An 18,130-nucleotide genomic window follows, 5' to 3' on the forward strand; every position below is an offset into this window, starting at 1 on the left:
TAAATTTCACAAGCTCGCCTGATTCCTTTCTGTTTTTCAAAAATTACAAGTTTATCGTACCTTATTTCCGAGAGAAAATGACAGTGATGGCAATGGGGGAACACATATCTCACGTGTGACATATCTCAAATCGCAGCATTCTAAACATTCACGGGGCGGGGGGCGGAGAGGGGGGGGGGCGGTGATATGGTGGAAGCTTAATCTTTATGGTTTTAAAGTTTTAGGTTTACGGTTCAATAACTGACTTGGTTCCATCTCCTGTAGAAAAACAGCAGATATTATACATATACGGGTATTGCTCACTCCTATGGTGCTGCTGGATGACCGAGAACATAGCCTGCAGGAACTGAATAGCAAGTTGCTCAACCGTTCTCCGTTCAAAGACGACCTCGGAACGAAATTGTGAAGCATTTGCATTGAAATGCCAAATCAGTGATCAAATTCTGGTAGCGGAAAACAGTATGACGGAAGACTGGGCCATGCATCGTAAGATGAAAGAAAGGAAAAAGAGAACTTTTTTTTTTTTCAAGAAAGACGCATCAGAATGGGCACAACATTCAGCCATTCAGGTTTTTCATCTTCGGCGGTGGCGGCAGCGGCACGCCGACAGTTTGGGCTCTGCAGCGGCGGCGCACACCTCTGCGCTAAACCAATCCTCCTAAACTTCCGTCTGGGGAGCCATTCTCGTCAAAGGTAATCGAGCTCGATTACTTTTCGTCACGAACTGTTGGGCAGAGCTACCCGAACACGCTCCGCCCATAGGCTCCCCTTATTTATCTCTAGCCGCTATCCGTCGTTAGTGTGTACCGTCGTCCACCGTTGTCCCTAGCGCATGAACAGTAGGAAAGTCGCGCTTTCCTACGACATGGGGACGCGATGTGCTATCACGGTGTGCTATCCTGAAATAAAGGACAGGGAGTAAAGGAGGGAAAAGCGTGGCGCATAGGTGTAAACGTGTATTACAATTAATGTGATGTGGTGGTATTCCGTTCACTGTGGAATAATTTTCATATGCATGGATTGCGAAACATTGCGCATTTCGCCAGGTTGTTGGCAGTCACGTCACGTTGGGAGTCAAGTGGCGCCATGCTGTAGGCCATGCACTCTACGCGCTCATATCGCACGTCGGCACAAATTTCTCTTTCGCGATACAACCTACAACCTTCTGCTTCCGGCGAGAACACGCGGAAGGGCGGTCTCGCTGTGATATGAGCACTCCGATAAAGCGCGAAGATTGCAGGACCAAGGACTCGACTATTGATTGAGGGCGCGTGGCATACACGTTCTCCACGCCTTCTTCGCGTGACGACCAATGACAGGCGAGACACAAAGTAATCGAGCTCGATTACTTTTGACAAGAATAGCTCCCCTGTGCACTTGGCCTTCGGGAGAGGAAAATGAGTTGCGCTGCGCATGCGCCAGCAGAGACATCACGTGTCGCTCTTTGCCGCCTCCATGGAGGAAGGAAGAAAAGGAGCCGCCCTGAAGCATTTTCGAGCAAGGAGAGGAGCGTAGTGGAAGTGACGTAAAGATAGGGGAGCAGTTTTAGCTTTGCAGCTATCACGTGACGTCGAACAACCAATGAGAAGGCTTTACACACGACACTTTGGGGGCCACTTTGGTACGCTATAGGTACATGCATCCAAGAATTCCGAAACAACCTTGGAAACAACGATGTTCTGCTCCCAGAAGCGTATATTGTAACAACCTGCACCTATTAGCATGACATCGTTTGGAGGGTGATTTGGAGCCGCACCTAAATATATACTAACAGTCCGATTAGGATGTAAGTCCTGCAAACAATCCAAAATCGATCGCATAGAAAGAAGGGCAGGTACCCATCGTTTTTATGGAATGTAATCATTCATTAGTGCGCTGCTATCATGGTGTACCGCATTGGATATGTGCCCCTTCTATGTACATAGGTATTGATGTGACACATGGTGACATGTGACACAGAAGCATTACAAAACACAGCTAACGACCTTACACGGAGAAAGGGCCCATGAATGGTTTGCCTCTCTGACCTCTCTGTGAAGAATAGCGCTTCATATATTAGCTGTCGTTAAAGAGAAAAGAACACATTTTTCAAACAAATTTTTAGTTCAGATTGGAGAAATTGCACAAATATAAACATACAGAAGAAATCGAACACGTTCATTAGTCTCCACGTATTGCTCATTCTAATGGAATTTGTTATTTGTACGTTGGATGATATACATATACATAAATTGCATATACTCTACTGCGGCATGCGTTGTCCGAACTCTATGCTGCTAAGCAAACGAGAATAAAACACTTCTTACTGTCCTTTGAACTGGGTGAGCTTTGTATATTTTTGACGAACTCTGTTGATGTCAAGTTTTTCGTTTATCTCTCTGGATGCGTGGTGCAACCGCGTCTTCAAGTACTTGTTTGCAATGGCTTTTACTAGATGAATATATGATGTTCCAAGGGGCTGTTGTCAAACATGTGATCATTAGCACTTTCGAATAGTCTGTGATGAAGGCATTCATGGAGTACCTCGTTTACCATGCACTGCAACACATTCTTCACGGAAAGCCTATTCAAGAAAGATGCTGCACGAAAGACCTTCTCACACATCTGTGCTATTTGTATGACACTTTCTGACGGGTGCAGTAGCCCACCCATGCTTTTCTGGTTGATGAGAGAATAGGTCGGTTGCTGATTTGAACATGTAGTAAGCTGAGACACGCAGGTTTCACACAGGAGTGATGCCTTCAATGAACGTACGACATAACCTGCAATGTAGGTTACAATTTGTTCTCCGAATTTCGAGATGTGCTGGGGGCCAGGGCAGTAGTCGTGATCCCCATCTCAGGATATTTTCACATCACCAAGTATTCTGCACCTTTCTGCTGTACTATTTATGATTTGTTCAGGATCTGCAACTCCAGCGCTGCTTACGTGAAGGATAGCTACAGAGTCTAAAGGTAGGCAGTTTCCAGTGCTCTCATCACGAACTTTATTAAGGGTGATCAGGTTTTGAATGCTGAAGCAAACTGCCTCGCATTCGGATTATCGTTGTGCCCTCCACACGACCTAACGGCACCAAAGAACAATTCCAAGTGGTCTTGCAACATTTTATGGACAGCCAAGTACTTCAAAAATTTCTTCTCTTCGACAACACTTTTGTAGAGGGCGAGAAGGCTTCTTATGAGGATCTTGAATCCTAAAAATCCTGTTTTGCGGTTGCTGCAGATAATACTGCATCCAGAGTTGCTGAGGGTAGAAATGTAAGCATCGGAATCTTCAAAAAACGCCTTCACTTGAACTATGTTTTCACTGTACAGTGGACTTTTCCCATACTTTTGTCTCATGCTCCGAGAGTTGCAAATGTCAAACAAGTTGTTGAAAATGCAAAGAAATTCTTCAGTTGCTTCTGAACCCTCAAACTGTTGCAATCCTTGTGCACGGCAATTCGCAAGACTGTCTGCTACAGATGTACTTAATATCTGAGCAGCAAGGCTCACTTTCATTGGTTGCTGCCTCCAGTGAAGGTGAGCAGCTCTTAATTTGTTTGCAAAACGCAGCCCTTCTTTCGCCTGAAGCTCATACAGTTTTTCAAGGAAATTCCATGAAATCACCTTGCCTGCAGATGCATTGAGGACTTGTTTGTCACGGAAGTCATTCCGTACTAATTTCAGCATGTGGCAGGGGTCAAGTATTGCCACCACAGGCTCATTTGTGGATGGATGAGGAAAGCTGGTCTTCAGGTTGTTGATGTCACTAAAGTTTGTGGGAACCTCGGCCCACAAACCCGGGGTGGTTCCGTATTCGACCCCGCCGTAACCCCGAAGAACACTGACACAGCAGTTGAACAAAAGAAACAAAGTTTATTGCCTCACATCAGAGCTGCTGGCCGTCTGCCCGCTTCGTCGCTCCTCGCTTCTGTGACCGTCTGCCAGCCTGCCTGCCGCATGAATCTCTTCTCTTCCCGAGCGCTCGCTCTTTTATCTCTTGCGCTATCTGCGCTATCGCGCGGAAGTTGCCGGGTTATCAGCGCCCCCCACACTCCCCCCCCCCCTTGAGGCAAATGAGGAAGTTCGGGGAGGTCGAGGATTATATCCTCAGGGTCCGGTGAGAAGGATGGCCGAGCGAGAACTTGGGGGCCAGCTGCCGAAGTAGGTTCACTGCAGCGACTATGTCCCGACGTGTAGGAGCGGAGGCCACGTTGTTAGCTGCTGCCCTCGGCTGTGCGGCTTGTTGGATACGATGCAGGTAAAGGGCTCCCACATTATGGGTCGGAGGGTGGATCAGTGGAACACCGCAGAAGGGGCAGAGGGCGCTTCTTTCTTGTTCCGTGTACACCGCTGGAGGCTCGGTGGGGTGTCTGTTTGATCTGTTTGGGGATCTGGGTGACGGGGAAGGCCTCCGAGCAGGAGAGTTCCCAGGGAATCGCTGAGGCCGTTGCCGTGGTTGGGGTCGAGAACGGCTTCTCGCTGCAGGTGGTCGTGGCATCTGCAGGGAAAAAAAATGAAAAAACATCACCTTGGAGGTCCACGAGGGCGGAGGTTATAACGAGGAGACCCCGGTAACCCGCCCCGAACTGTCCCATCTTCAGCGGGCTGCGACTCCGTGTCGATGGGGCCGTGGAAGGGTTGGGACTGCGACGAACGTGTGCCGGAGTCCTCTTGCCCTTCATCTTGCTCCAAGGTGCGATCGATGAACTCCTTGAGGTCTGTGATGTGAACTGGGCCGGACTCCTCGCTTGTACTGCAACGTTCAAGTCTATAAGTTACGGGTGTAAGTTGCGCACTTACCCGGTAAGGCCCGTCCCATCGGTCCGCGAGAGAAGCTGCGAAGCCCTTCGCCGCGTCGCTAAGTGGATGCGTCCGCCTCAGGACTAAGTCTCCTACGCGGTATGTTACCTGGCGTCGACCCTTGTTGTACTGGGATGCTTGCTCCAGTCGTGCGACCTCAAGATTCTTACGTGCACAACGAACTGCAGTTGAGAGACGGTTGCGAATGTCTTCCGCATATCGTGCATACGGGCGACGGGGTTGTTCCCTCAGTGTTCGTAGCGTGTTTTCGAGTGGGAATACTATTTCCCGTCCAAAACTCAAATAGGCAGGGATGAACCCAGTAGACCTATTTTCCGTCGTACGAGTGGCGAAGCCAATCTCCGTTAGACGCGCGTCCCAATCCTTATGCCTGCTGGTAAGTGTTACCATCATCATTTTGATATTTCTATTGACCCGCTCAGTTATGTTTGCCTGAGGGTGATAAGGGGACGTCTTCTTATGTCGAATACTCAATGCCGAGCATGTGTCGACAAACACCTTACTTGTAAAGTACGAGGCGTTATCCGTGATAAGCTGGTCAGGGAATCCAAACCGCGAAAAGACATCCAGCAGTCGATCCCAGATCCGAGCTGACACCAATTTCCGCAGGGGATAGAGCTCAACCCACTTCGTGAAGTGATCTGTAATGACTAACAGGTATTGGTTACCACGGGGACTTCTGGGGTATGGCCCCATTACGCCACATGCGACTATCTGCCAAGGCCCTTGACTGACAATCGGTTGCAGCAATCCTGGCGGCTGTCCGCCCCTAGGTTTCGACTTCTGACACACTGGACAGCTGCGAGTAAATCGCAAAACATCCTGTCTCATGCCTGGCCACGTCGCGATACGACATAACTTAGAATTAGTCTTGCTGCCGCTACCGTGACCTGCCAAAGCAGAGTCATGGAGATATCTGAGGAATAACTTACGTAGCTTTCGTGGTACTACGATCCTGAAAGGGTTGCCGCCGATCTCCTCGTCGTCCGCCTGGGGGATATACCTCACCAGAAGACCATCCTCGCTCAGCTGATAGGAGTGGAACCTCTCTTCAGCGTCTCCGGCGTCCGCTGGGCCCGTTGTCTCCAGCCACCTTACTACACCCTGACAGAGTCCGTCCGTCCTCTGGGCTTCCACGATGTCCTTCCGGCTCACTATGTGTCCCCAGGCCTGCTCTCTGTCCGTTCCGGCTTGTCCAACCGCGGCTACGAGCTCCTGCGTGGTAACGACGTCCTCCAGGGGCAGAGGTGCTCGAGACAGCGCATCTGCCACTTTGTTAGAGGTCCCCCTCCGATATTCGATCGAGAAGTCGTACCGTTGCAACGTCAGACTCCAACATGCAAGTCTTCCGGCGGGATTTTTCAATCTACTCAGCCAGGTGAGTGCCTGATGGTCAGTCTGGATTGCAAATTTCGCACCATCCAGATACATGTCAAACTTATTCAGTGCGAACATGATAGCCAGGCACTCTTTCTCTGTCACGGTGTAATTTCGTTCAGGTGATGTCAGCGTGCGGCTTGCAAATGCCACCGGCCTAAGTTCACCTTCGTGCTGTTGTAACAACACTGCGCCCAGTCCATAATCGCTCGCGTCTGTCTGCATTACAAATGGGCGATTAAGATCTGGGAGATAGAGACAGGTGATCTGCGCTATCGCTTCGGTCAGGGCGGAGAATGCATTCTCCTGTGCTTCTCCCCATGACCAGCGCGCACCTTTCCGCAGTAGCCAGGTTAGTGGCTGCGTCATGTCCGAACACCGCGGTATGAATTGTCTATAAAATCCAATCATACCAAGGAAGCGCTGCAAGCTCTTTACGTCCTGCGGGCGAGGGTAGTCTAGGATAGCCTTCAGCTTGTCCTCGTTCGGCCTGACCGTGCCGGACTCCACTGTAAACCCGAGCAGGTCGATGCGGTTAGTCGCCAACTGCATCTTTCGAGGATTGACCGTCAATCCAGCAGCTTGCATACGTCCCAACACCACTTTCAGGTGTGAAAGGTGTTCCTGGAATAAACGTGAAAAAATTACTACGTCATCCATATAAGCCATAGCGAAGTTGTACTTCGCATCGCCGAGCACCTCGTCCATCATACGCTGAAAACTAGCCGGGGAATTGGACAGTCCGAAGGGAAGCCGGACGAACTCAAACAGTCCCCTATGACAGGTAAAGGCTGTCTTTTCGACATCATTAGGTGCTATCGGTATCTGCAGGAATCCTCGACTGCAGCCCAAGATTGTAAACACGCGGGCTGATCCCAACGTGTACATGATCGAGTCTATAGGGGGAAATGGATACGAATCTCTCACAGTCACCTCGTTCAACCGGCGGTAGTCCACGCATAACCTTGCGGTTCCATCTTTCTTCGGAGCGAGTACCACCGGAAAGGCCCACGGGCTGCGCGAGGGTCTCACAGCACCTGTCTCGATCATTTCGTTCAGCGCAGCATCGAGCAGCTTGCGCTTGTGGACGCTAAGCGGCCGCGGGTTGCATCTCCAAGGCCTTGCGTCGCCGGTGTCTATGCCGTGTTCCAAGACTTCGGTCAAGCCGGGTTTTTCCGTAGACATCCGGGAAAAGGGTAGCAATGCTTGCTCCAGCATTTCTCGTTGCTCTGAGGTTCCAGAAAACCCTTGCAGACCCCCATGCAAGGCAGCAGTTGCAACTACAGGCGTTCGGTATCCCGTTCCGTGATGCTCTCCAACGGGCAGTGATGGTCCAGCGCCGCGAAGTACTGCAGCGGCTTGCTGCTTAGGTTCATCACTGTTGCCAGTCGGTTCCCGGTTTCGCTTTGAGCAGTCGTCCTGGGCTCTCTCGCCAGTCCGGCGTTGGTCCGCTCCAGGGGTTGTCCACTCCAGGAATGGGTAGAAGGCACTGCTGCATGCATGCTGGTAACCTCCGCGACGCAAGTCCAGGACAAGTCCCATCCGGATAATGAAGTCGCGTCCCAGGATCATTGCTCCTGCCAGCCCAGGAAGGTAAACAAAGCGTTGTCTGACCCGATGTCCATCGACAGTCAAGGTAAGGCGCACCGCGCCACCGGCAGGTACAACCGCATCAGAGGCGAGCCTTAGGAGAGTCCTGGTCGTCCGTACCGAGATGTTCCGCTCCCGGCACCAGTCGTGGATGGTGTCGCCGATCAGGGAAACAGCTGCTCCGGTGTCCACCAAACCTGCAACGTCTTTGCCCAGAACGCGCACCACGATGAAAGGTCCGATGTTGCAGATGTCATCTTGCAATCGGCACGCAAGCGGGACCAAGGCCACTGTATTATCAGAAAAGATAGCACGGTTAGAAGTAACTTGCCTCTTATCAATGTTCTCTCCGGCCGACGACGGGAATTCGTAATCTGCGGTTACCGCCGTCGGCGTTCCGAGTTTCCCTGGGGGGTTCTTTCGGGGGTGGCCGAAGTACGATGTGGGCAGTCCCGACGGATGTGTCAGTGTTGCCCGCAACCGTAACAACGTGGTCTCCCAACGTTTAGTCCATTAGAGCGCGGTGGGGTTGATCCCTCAATCCTGTCGTTACGCCGGTATCCTGACGTTCGGCGACGTTCGCTACCGGTCTGTCCTGCGCTCCTCGAAGTCTCCTCAACAAGCCTCGCTCGGTTCCTTTGCTCGTGCGCAAAAGGATCGAGTGAGCGGTGTGAAGGACCTGCCAATGCTCCGCTATTCGGTCCCGCAGGCCAACGGGGATGCAGCTCCGTTGCCTGTACCGATCCGCCCCATGCACAACTAGGCTCAAGAGTCTCCTCCGGTCTAGGAGGTGGGCGGTAACGCAGCTCAGCTAGCAAGTCGGCCTGAATGCTGCGCGCTTCTGTAGCTAACTCCGACAGGGAAGTAAAACTTCGACCCCGTAAATATGGCTTGAACCGAGGGTGGCACTGTCGGATAACGCGTGCCACCTTCTCTTTTTCGTCTACGAGAGGGTCCGCTCTCCGATACAGTTCCTGAATCGCCCGGATGTATTCCAAAAGGCTCTCATCACTATGCTGCGTTCGGGCTGCAAGCTCTTCGCGCATACGCATCACGTAGTCTGGGGGGAGGAACTCGTCCCGAAACTGCTGCTTGAATACGCTCATCGAGAGAAATGGGGGCTGGGACCTACGCCACAAAGCAGCTGAGCTTACCAGCGCTGCGGGAAGTACTCGACGCAGAATGAAGTCGTCGGTGGCTCCAACGGCAGTTTGGTAAGCACTCAAGTCGGCGAGGAAATCTTCAGCCGACTTGGAGTCGCTGTAGCCTGAAAATGTCGGTACCGGCAAGTTCAGGCGCAGCTGCGTGTCCGGGGACGGCTGGGCGGCGGGCGTGCTGCTACCAAGCTGCTGCGTCAGTAACGTATAGAGGGATGCCATCTGTCGAAGCAAGTCCTCAGCCACTGGCGCAGGCTCGTCCTCGTCGCTGTCTGGTTCGTGCTTCTTCCTGGGAGGCATCTCCGGTCGAAGAACCTGCGTTGCAACGCAGACGGCGGCAGAACGAAAAAAACAAACAAAAATGCACACTAACTGCAACTATGCCGTGCCCTCCGGGGAAAACGGTACGACGGGTCGAAAACACCAACGTTGGGCGCCAATTTTGTGGGAACCTCGGCCCACAAACCCGGGGTGGTTCCGTATTCGACCCCGCCGTAACCCCGAAGAACACTGACACAGCAGTTGAACAAAAGAAACAAAGTTTATTGCCTCACATCAGAGCTGCTGGCCGTCTGCCCGCTTCGTCGCTCCTCGTTTCTGTGACCGTCTGCCAGCCTGCCTGCCGCACGAATCTCTTCTTTTCCCGAGCGCTCGCTCTTTTATCTCTTGCGCTATCTGCGCTATCGCGCGGAAGTTGCCGGGTTATCAGCGCCCCCCACAAGTTGCACCCTAGAAACCTGAACATGGACTGGTTGCTCGGTGCACCATCACACGTGCAGGAAACTATGGATGCTCCTGCCTCACAAGCAAGGCTGAGGGCTTGATTTACCAAGCTAGCTCCCTGCTCACCTGCGAGACCATCAACAAGGAAGTAGCCAAGAGGCAACTTCCATCGCCCATTAATTGCAACTGCCATTATTACAAATGCGTACTTGGCCAAAGGAAAGCTGTCATCATCTGCACCAGAACCCATGTCAATGTACCCTTCAAATCTGGAGCCGTTCCATTCCAGTTGTTGCCGTATTGACATTTCGTCAATCATTAGGCTGCAAAGTGTGGGAAAACTTGTGGCTGAATTTTCCCGTACCTTCAATTTTAGTGCATTGAATGCCTCTGTGCTGAATCCAGGCCTTCCATCAATTGTCTTGTACCATTTTTGAAGTGTTCTGGGATGCGGCAAACAGGTGTCAAAAACTTGCCTCACGTATCTGTATGCACGTGGAGAATAGAAGTGTAACGTCAGTGCGAGTATCCTCAATTCAGGTGAGTACTGCTTTGGCAGGTGGCCTCCAGTTCGTTTTGCGATTTGTCTTTTTAGAAGGTCCTGATTCACTGCACCCAGATTCCCTAGGAGTACAGCATTCTCTTCCAGCAGCATTTTCTGTCGCGATAATTCTTTTATGACATCCTTAAGTGAAGCACATTTCTTTTTTATCCTGTGTTCTTTCTGTTGAAGTCGTTTAATTTGTTTCTGACTTTTTCCTTGTTGAATGGTGTACCAGTTAACCCGTGCTCTAAGAAAAGCTTTTTCTGGTGTGTCTTCAACTGCAGCCTAAACCAAGGAAGTATAAATTATCGCCTTGTGGGGATCTGACTTTTCCTCTTTTTTGGTAGAAACTACACATGCCAACCTACTGATCAGGCAGATGTAGAATAAATTCATTGGCAAGTAGAATAATCAACCAGAAACCTGCTTGAAAAATTCATTGCTTTATTGATTCTTCAGGAGTATGAGATCAATCCACAGAACTCAGTCGAGGCATGCTGAAGGTACATGTATATTAGATGTCATTCTTCATATTTTCAGATAGGGACCCATTCCTTAACAAAACAATGGTTTAGAGACCATTGATTACCCTGATCATTGGAAGCAGCCAGCACTCAGACGGTACCTGCTCTGTTTACATGTTACACTACATTAAATGTTACATTCTTAAACATGCTTTGCTCATAAGAGGGATGCGGGTTAGTCAGTGGTGATTTAGATTAGCCTAGGATAACAGGTGATGGTTGCAGGCATTCTTTATGTTGTGTAGAAGAGTGCATATCTGGGGCCATGGTTACATGGTTCTGGGATGTATGTAGTAGCCGTGACAGTGAAACTGTTAATGTGCTACACATCTATTGTAAATATGAAACCACAGTTGCCCTGCTTACATGCACAGATGTACAAGGGATGTACAAGATGTATATGGATTATTTGTTTTCTAGTTTCTACTAATTTCGTTCCATGTGTGTGATTTACCTTTGCCTCTTTGCTTGTCGAAGGCAGCGACACAATATCTTGAATTGCACTCGTGACCTGTGCATTAAAGCTTGTATCATTAATACCTGTGTTCAAATGCATATTTGTAAGACATTTATAAACTAACTTACGTTTCCACTAACTCCGCTGGACTCCCCATCATTCCAAATGATGGGCATGACGGTTACCTGTGTGGCACAAAAGTTATGTTATTACAGGAAAAACTACCAATATGACGAACATTCTCTGAATTCGGTCTCATTCTCAATGGTTTGCCAACCTTTGGCGTCATTTTTTGTGCACCTTGTTTTCTTCATATGACATTTTACGAGGGGCGTTCAAGTCAAACCGAGACTTTTCATTTTTCGCAATTGTAAAATGAAGTTACAGGCGAGAAATTAGTTTTATTTTTCAACGTAATATCCAGCTGCACTAATGCACTTGTCCCAGCGTTTCAGGAGGGCTTGGATGCCAGCAGCGTAGAAATCCTTACCGACGCGTAGCAGCCATGATCGGAACGCATTCTTTACTTCGTCGCGCAGCTGAAGTGGCGGCCCCCAAGGAACGCCTTCAGTGGGCCGAAGAGATGGACATCACTGGTGGCGAGGTCTGGACTGTAAGGGGGATGTGGCAGCAACTCCCAGCCAAGTTCCTGTAAGGTGCGTGTCGTGAGATGCGCGGTATGCGGGCGTGCATTGTCCTGTAGGAGGAGGACTCCTTTGGTGATAAGGCCCGGCTTTCCGGAACTGGATGTGTTCATGAATGATAGTGTTCAACGTTCCCACAGAAAGGTCCGTCTTTCGAGCCAGTTCGAGACATGTTATCCGTCGGTCCTTGAGGATCAGGCGCTCCACAAGTTGGATGTTCTCAGGAACTCTGACACTGTGCTCTGAGCCGCCCCGGCCGGGATCGTCCTGCACTGATGTACGGCCGTCTCGACCTGTGCTGCTATCACAAGGTCTTCTTGCAAGGCGATAATCAGCCCTATACTGCGGTGTACAAAATAGCATTCTTAGCAGTAAGGGCGGGCTTGACAATCTGTGCACCAATAAATCGCAGGTCGTAGTACCAGACAAAACTTCACACAATGTTGTTTTCATTGCTGCTTGGCGATACATTCATAACATGGCTATTATGTGTGGTAGTTTGTCAGGTGGGGACGTCCAACAATGCCTTGACCAAATACGTTTTGTCCTGTCTCCACATTCCACACTCACGGTTGTTTCTGTGATAGGAGAGTTGCCAGGAATCTTCAATGCAGGGTGTACCCCTGAAATGATCCTGCTGCAATGACGATTGATTATTTCACTGCTTTTACAGCTCTACAAGTTCTAAAACAAACGCTATACCTCCATGTCACCTTCGCTTCTCAGCTGTGGTAGTTGCACATATGCATGCGCCTCTGGGATATCCACTACAGCAGGAGCTTCCTGAAGAACGTACAGATGGTTACATCGCTACACATAGAAAGTTGCACTTCATAGCAAACATCTATAACCCACCAATCTACAAGGAATGCGCATCTTTATACTGTGTTTATCACGTTATATATGTGTGTGGATATATATGACAGTGCTGTGTACCTGTATGTTCTCTGCCGTGGGCACAGCGTCGAGCTCCAAGCGAGCTTGCTCAGGCAGCTGCCTGATATCCCGCTTGCGAAAGTGTTTGGAACATACACGAGCATCTGTAGACGGCTGCCATCCGTCAGGCATATTCAAAGCACGAATCCACATATCCCTACGCTGGGTGTTGGCAGGAAATCTGCTCAAATGCGTTCAATTTGTTAATATATCAGAGTAGTTCCACATACAGAGTGGCAGCATGTCCACCGCATGCGCAATAAGTAGACATCACACAGACAATTTCATTTTTGCGGGCATCTTCCTCACCGAAAAAAGTGGACTCCTTCTTCTTTCAGTCGTGATCGGCTCATGCAGCCTCTGACACTACAGCTTGGCATCGTTCAATGACGACAAATACCGGAGCCGAAGAAACTCACACTCTCGATCTACTCCCGATACGCAGGCGGACACAGCGGCGAAATTGCAACAGAGATATCCCCTCCAAACCGAAACCGGAAGCTTATCGTGACGTCACACTGGTGGCCCCGAATTTTGGCTTTACTTTTCTGAGCACAGGTCTCCTCCTCTCTTTCCTTCCTCCATGGCCGCCGCCTTGTCGTCTGCTCGCTTCGCTTGCGCATGCAGACAGCGGTTTGCTTGAGGATGGATTTGTGGTAGCGTTGAAGCCAGTGAAGCAGCTTTGGTGAATATTCCGTTCATGCTCCTCCCTGGACGTCCGTCGATGTTCACCAGGTGAGGGAACGTTTCATTAACACCTCCGAGTAGCATGTTCGGTTCAAAAGGTGAGGGCGTCTGAACAAAATATTCCATGGGCCGTTCTGTTACTGCAGATTGCAACAAATGCAAGTTTTTCTCAGCTGAACTCTCTTAGCCCAGGCAACAGCTGCACCAGGTAAATGTACACAACTTCCAAGTGAATTAAGACATGCAAGTGAAGATAAGTACGTCTCATGCTCTGTTTCACTAAATATACACACATACCATTCGCGTTCAACGCACTTATTTTGCAGGTGTTGCAACAAATGATGCAGTGGCATAAACCGGCAGTCTGGCGTGTAATGTACACCCATTCTGCCAAGTTCGTGTGGCGTGTTCGGACTATCTATAATTGGCTCACCTGTTCCATCTCAACACCGAAGCCGGTAGATGTGTATGAAATATCGTGGTTCCGACAATTATCAGTAATCTTTAGTTGTGCTTAATTATTCCTATTACAGTCGACCCCCGTTTATCCGGACGGTGCCGTTCTCGGCGAAATCGTCCGGATACCGGGGCATCCGGATAAATGAAACGACCGAATAGAAACGTCATACAGAGCAAGGCTTAATTAAAACACAGAAAGCTCGTCAATGACAGTTGTTTCATAGTAGTTGTTTCAATTCCTGCAAACTTTTGCTAATTGCATGGACTTGAGCTACGTTGTTGCGCTGCTAGAAAAATGTCAGTGCAGTCATTAATGCCGATCTCGCATGCTCAACTGTCACAACGGGGGCTTCTTCCTCAACGGGGCCTTCTTTCTCACTGGCGTCATCGACACCCTCTTGGGTTATGGTCAACGTACCGTTATGGTCAACGTGACCCAACGCACACAAATAGAAAAGGGGGTCATCGTGCACGGTTGTGTCCCCTTCGGGAGAATGTTGGTCACTGACGTGTGACGGGAACAACCCAAACACAGCGAAAATGGTGACGAAGTGGGGTCAGCGTCTCCTCTTATTCACGGTAGTCCGGATAACTGAAGCTGGATTAAAATAATTTTCGACTTTCGTTCCCTGGAATTCTTGTCCGAGTCCGGAAGCTGAAGTCCGGATAAACGAGAACAAAATACATGGAAGAAAATCCGTTCCCGTGCCTTTTGTCCGGATACCGCGGGATCCGGATAAATGAAGTCCGGATAAACGGGGGTCGACTGTGTATTTTGTACTTGGGTTTCTACTCGGAACTCTCATGCTGCATTTTTAACTGGGGCAATGAAATTACAAAACACATGCCAACTGTGTTAAAACTGAGGACATTGCTTATTTTTGCTGATTTCATATTTTCAGGCGTGGAGAGAAGAAATGCAGAAGGCAGCCAAGAGTCATTTTACTAAAGGCACAGGGGCGAAAAGATTGAAAGGTGGATGTTTAAAGTGTTATTATGTTTGTGACTGATCAGGTGGTTTTACAGAGAGGACACATCGAAGGAAATGTTCCATAAAATCACGAGGTTCCGCCAGGCGTGGAGACACCTGCCTTGCTGATGTGTCTGCAACGTTCCAAACTGGCAAGGTCTCATTTGTCTTCCAAGCTTCTTATTATGCACGTGACTTTGGGCTGTGCTACACCCCACTGACAAAAACAGAGGCAGATGCAATAGAGACGGCCCGTGCAGGCCTCTGTAAAACACTATGTTGTACTGGAATGTCATTTTTTTTTATCCCTTCAAGAAACTATTTGTTTATGTGACTTTGTAGCACTCTGCTTTCTCTGCAGCTCGGTATTCGAGGTGAGCTGGATGGCACATTGCAAAGGATCCAATTCATCTCACTACAAGGCAGTACTTGTACACTACCATGAGGGACTATCATATACATTACAGTGAGAGGAAGGACGACGACAATCAAAGCAGTGTTGCCTTGTTGGTCAGTTCTGTCAGAGCCCAAACAAGCAGTTCAGAGCTTTCCCTCACACACAAAGGCAAGAAAGATGATGCTACTCTCTTTCAATGGGGAAATACTGACTTGTTGCAAGGAGGAGGACTTGTTGAGGTTTTCTTGCTAATTCTCATGACGGGCATGCAAAAACAGCTGTTAAGGCGTTTGGGCACCAAGAAAAGTGTGCATAGATTCTACACATGGCACCACGGGTGTGTCATTCTATGAGATAGCTGTGTACTGGCACTAAGTACATTATGGTGAACAGCACCTGTTGCAGCTTAAGAAAACAATACCATCAGTCAGGGGCGCAATCACAGGGGCAGTTGTCTCGTTACATTGCAGAAGACTACTCAGTACTGGCGAGATATAAACACACAGAATAAAGTATAATCTGATTAGAATAGCTGAGCGAGTCTGTTATTACATAGCTATACGAAGAAATTGGAGCTGTAAGGACAAGGGACATAAAGAACACACGTACACATGACTGGTTCCTTGTCCTTACAGCTCCAATTTCTTCGTATGGCTATGTACTAACAGACTCACTCAGCCATTCTACTCAGACTATACTTTATTCTGTGTGTTTATGTCTCCCCAGTACTGAGTACTCTCCTGTAATGTACCGAGACAACTGCCCCTGTGATTGCGCCCCTAGCTGATGGTATTGTTTTAAGCTGCAACAGCTGCTTTCTACCATGAAAGTACTAACATCAGTTGGCATTGCACGCATAAAGCCTTGGTGAGCTCAGAGCCGTTGTGAATTCTTGTGAACTCTTTATGGCTATACATAATGCATAATTATTTAGTTAAAGTAAAAATTTATGGCCATCACACCAGCTTTATTGTCTTCTTTTGTTATTTTTAAATTTTTCATGCACATCAGTACACCTTATCTATTCAAGTTGGCTTTACATTGTCTCGTGCTAGTGTTGGCTATAATTGTGGGGGGTTCTACGGGGACTTCACATGCGGAAGGAGGATTCTGCCCTCGTTTTCCCCTCCCAAATGCACCACTAAATGTACGATTCCCGGGGGGGGGGGGGGACGATTCCCAACCACCGCAGAAATGCAAATAAGAGCAACATTTCTGGCACCTGATGTTCGAACAGCTACTGGGAAGTCAGAAGATCATACTGGGCGTGAAAATAACCGGCACAATCACAAATGTTTGGATGTTCGTGTGCCTTGCGTCAGCAACTGAGTTCCAATGTATGCTTGATTGCACTTATTTAACATTTGTGACATGAAAGGCAAAAGTCCTGAGGATACTGCAAATCTATATTGTAGATCTACCCAGTATACGCCAGTTAGATCACACAACTTGGTTGATTCATTCATTTTATAACGCTTTGTTTCACACCTCAAGGAAACGTAGCTCTTCAGTAACCTCAGTGAGCCAAAACGCAGTTCAGGTCCAGTTTTGGATACTTTTACTCGTCTCGTTGACAATACATAGTTCAATAGAGCAACACATCATTCCAAAATACAACATAAATTCAGCTGGACGCCATATCAATGAGCCTATTGGCTTGCACTTCATCGGAGCGGCCCTCTGTTGGCTAGCAGGAAGATATTGAACAAGAAACAGGTGACTGGCTGTACTATGCACCTCTCAGTGTGTGTGCCTGCTTCTGTTTGCTGCAAGGGTGTCGCTCCAATGAAGAAATGCGACACCCTGGTGTTCCGTAAACTTTTGTCCCAAGCTGTACAAATATTGATGCACAAACAGTGTGAAGAAAGCAATAGCAGCAGGGCAGTTTTCAGAAGCAGCTTTCCAACCAGATACCAAGAGCGTGCCCAGCAACAGGAAGTACACCCAGCCAGAGTATTTCTGTTGAATTCGTGTTTAAAGAGTTTCACACCTACATCATTTACTCATGAATGCAGCATTGTCACGTGACAACACATGACAGTCCATTAATGCTTTGAACATGCATTGAGTTTTACGCCTCTGGTTGGGCGTGAAACAATGAATCTCTCAGTGAGCATACCATTTTCCAAACTGCAAAACATCAGAAACAGTTTATCAACATGGCTCATGTCTTGTGCCATCTTCAACTGATAGGAGAGTACTATACCAGGCTTGTATTCATGAATCAGTCTTAACAAGAACCCCTCTTTCACGATATCCCAAAAAACCCTTAACCTCGCTAACAATATTCTTAGGCTGGGGCCACATGATCTCACTCGGGTATCATCTGTATGGTTTCTGAGCATTGTGCTCCAAGAAAATATCTGGTGGCAACATCATATTCACTTTGTTAAAAGGAGAACTACGTCTGGTGTCTTCACACTTGCTAAGCTCAGATGCTGTTAGCGTTCTGTGTGCTCAGTCGTTTATCCAGGAGCACAAGCACGGATAGGTGTTGAAAAAAAATGAGGGGGGGGGGTCATTATTGTAGTTACGTCATGACAGCTTAACATATCATTACCGACGTGTGTCTAACGCTGAAATCGCAAGGGCACCCCCTGTAGGGGGTGCACTGGTGAAATAGTGAGCGGAGTGTCGCTGAACATTTGGGGAGGGGTGTAGAGGGGGTCTGGACAAATCACGGTGTGTGATACACCCTTATCCACTCACGTACCACTTATTGCCTCACATATACCTTCAACCCCTTCTCCTGACCCAGAAGCGGGCACTGCAGATTATTCTTTTCTTAGATCCTGATGAGTATGTCTCATTTGCTTCTCCGCTCCTCAATGCACAACTTGTGAACTATAAAGGAGCTGAG

Source organism: Ornithodoros turicata, unplaced genomic scaffold, assembly GCF_037126465.1.
Source record: "Ornithodoros turicata isolate Travis unplaced genomic scaffold, ASM3712646v1 Chromosome13, whole genome shotgun sequence".
Taxonomy (NCBI): domain Eukaryota; kingdom Metazoa; phylum Arthropoda; class Arachnida; order Ixodida; family Argasidae; genus Ornithodoros; species Ornithodoros turicata.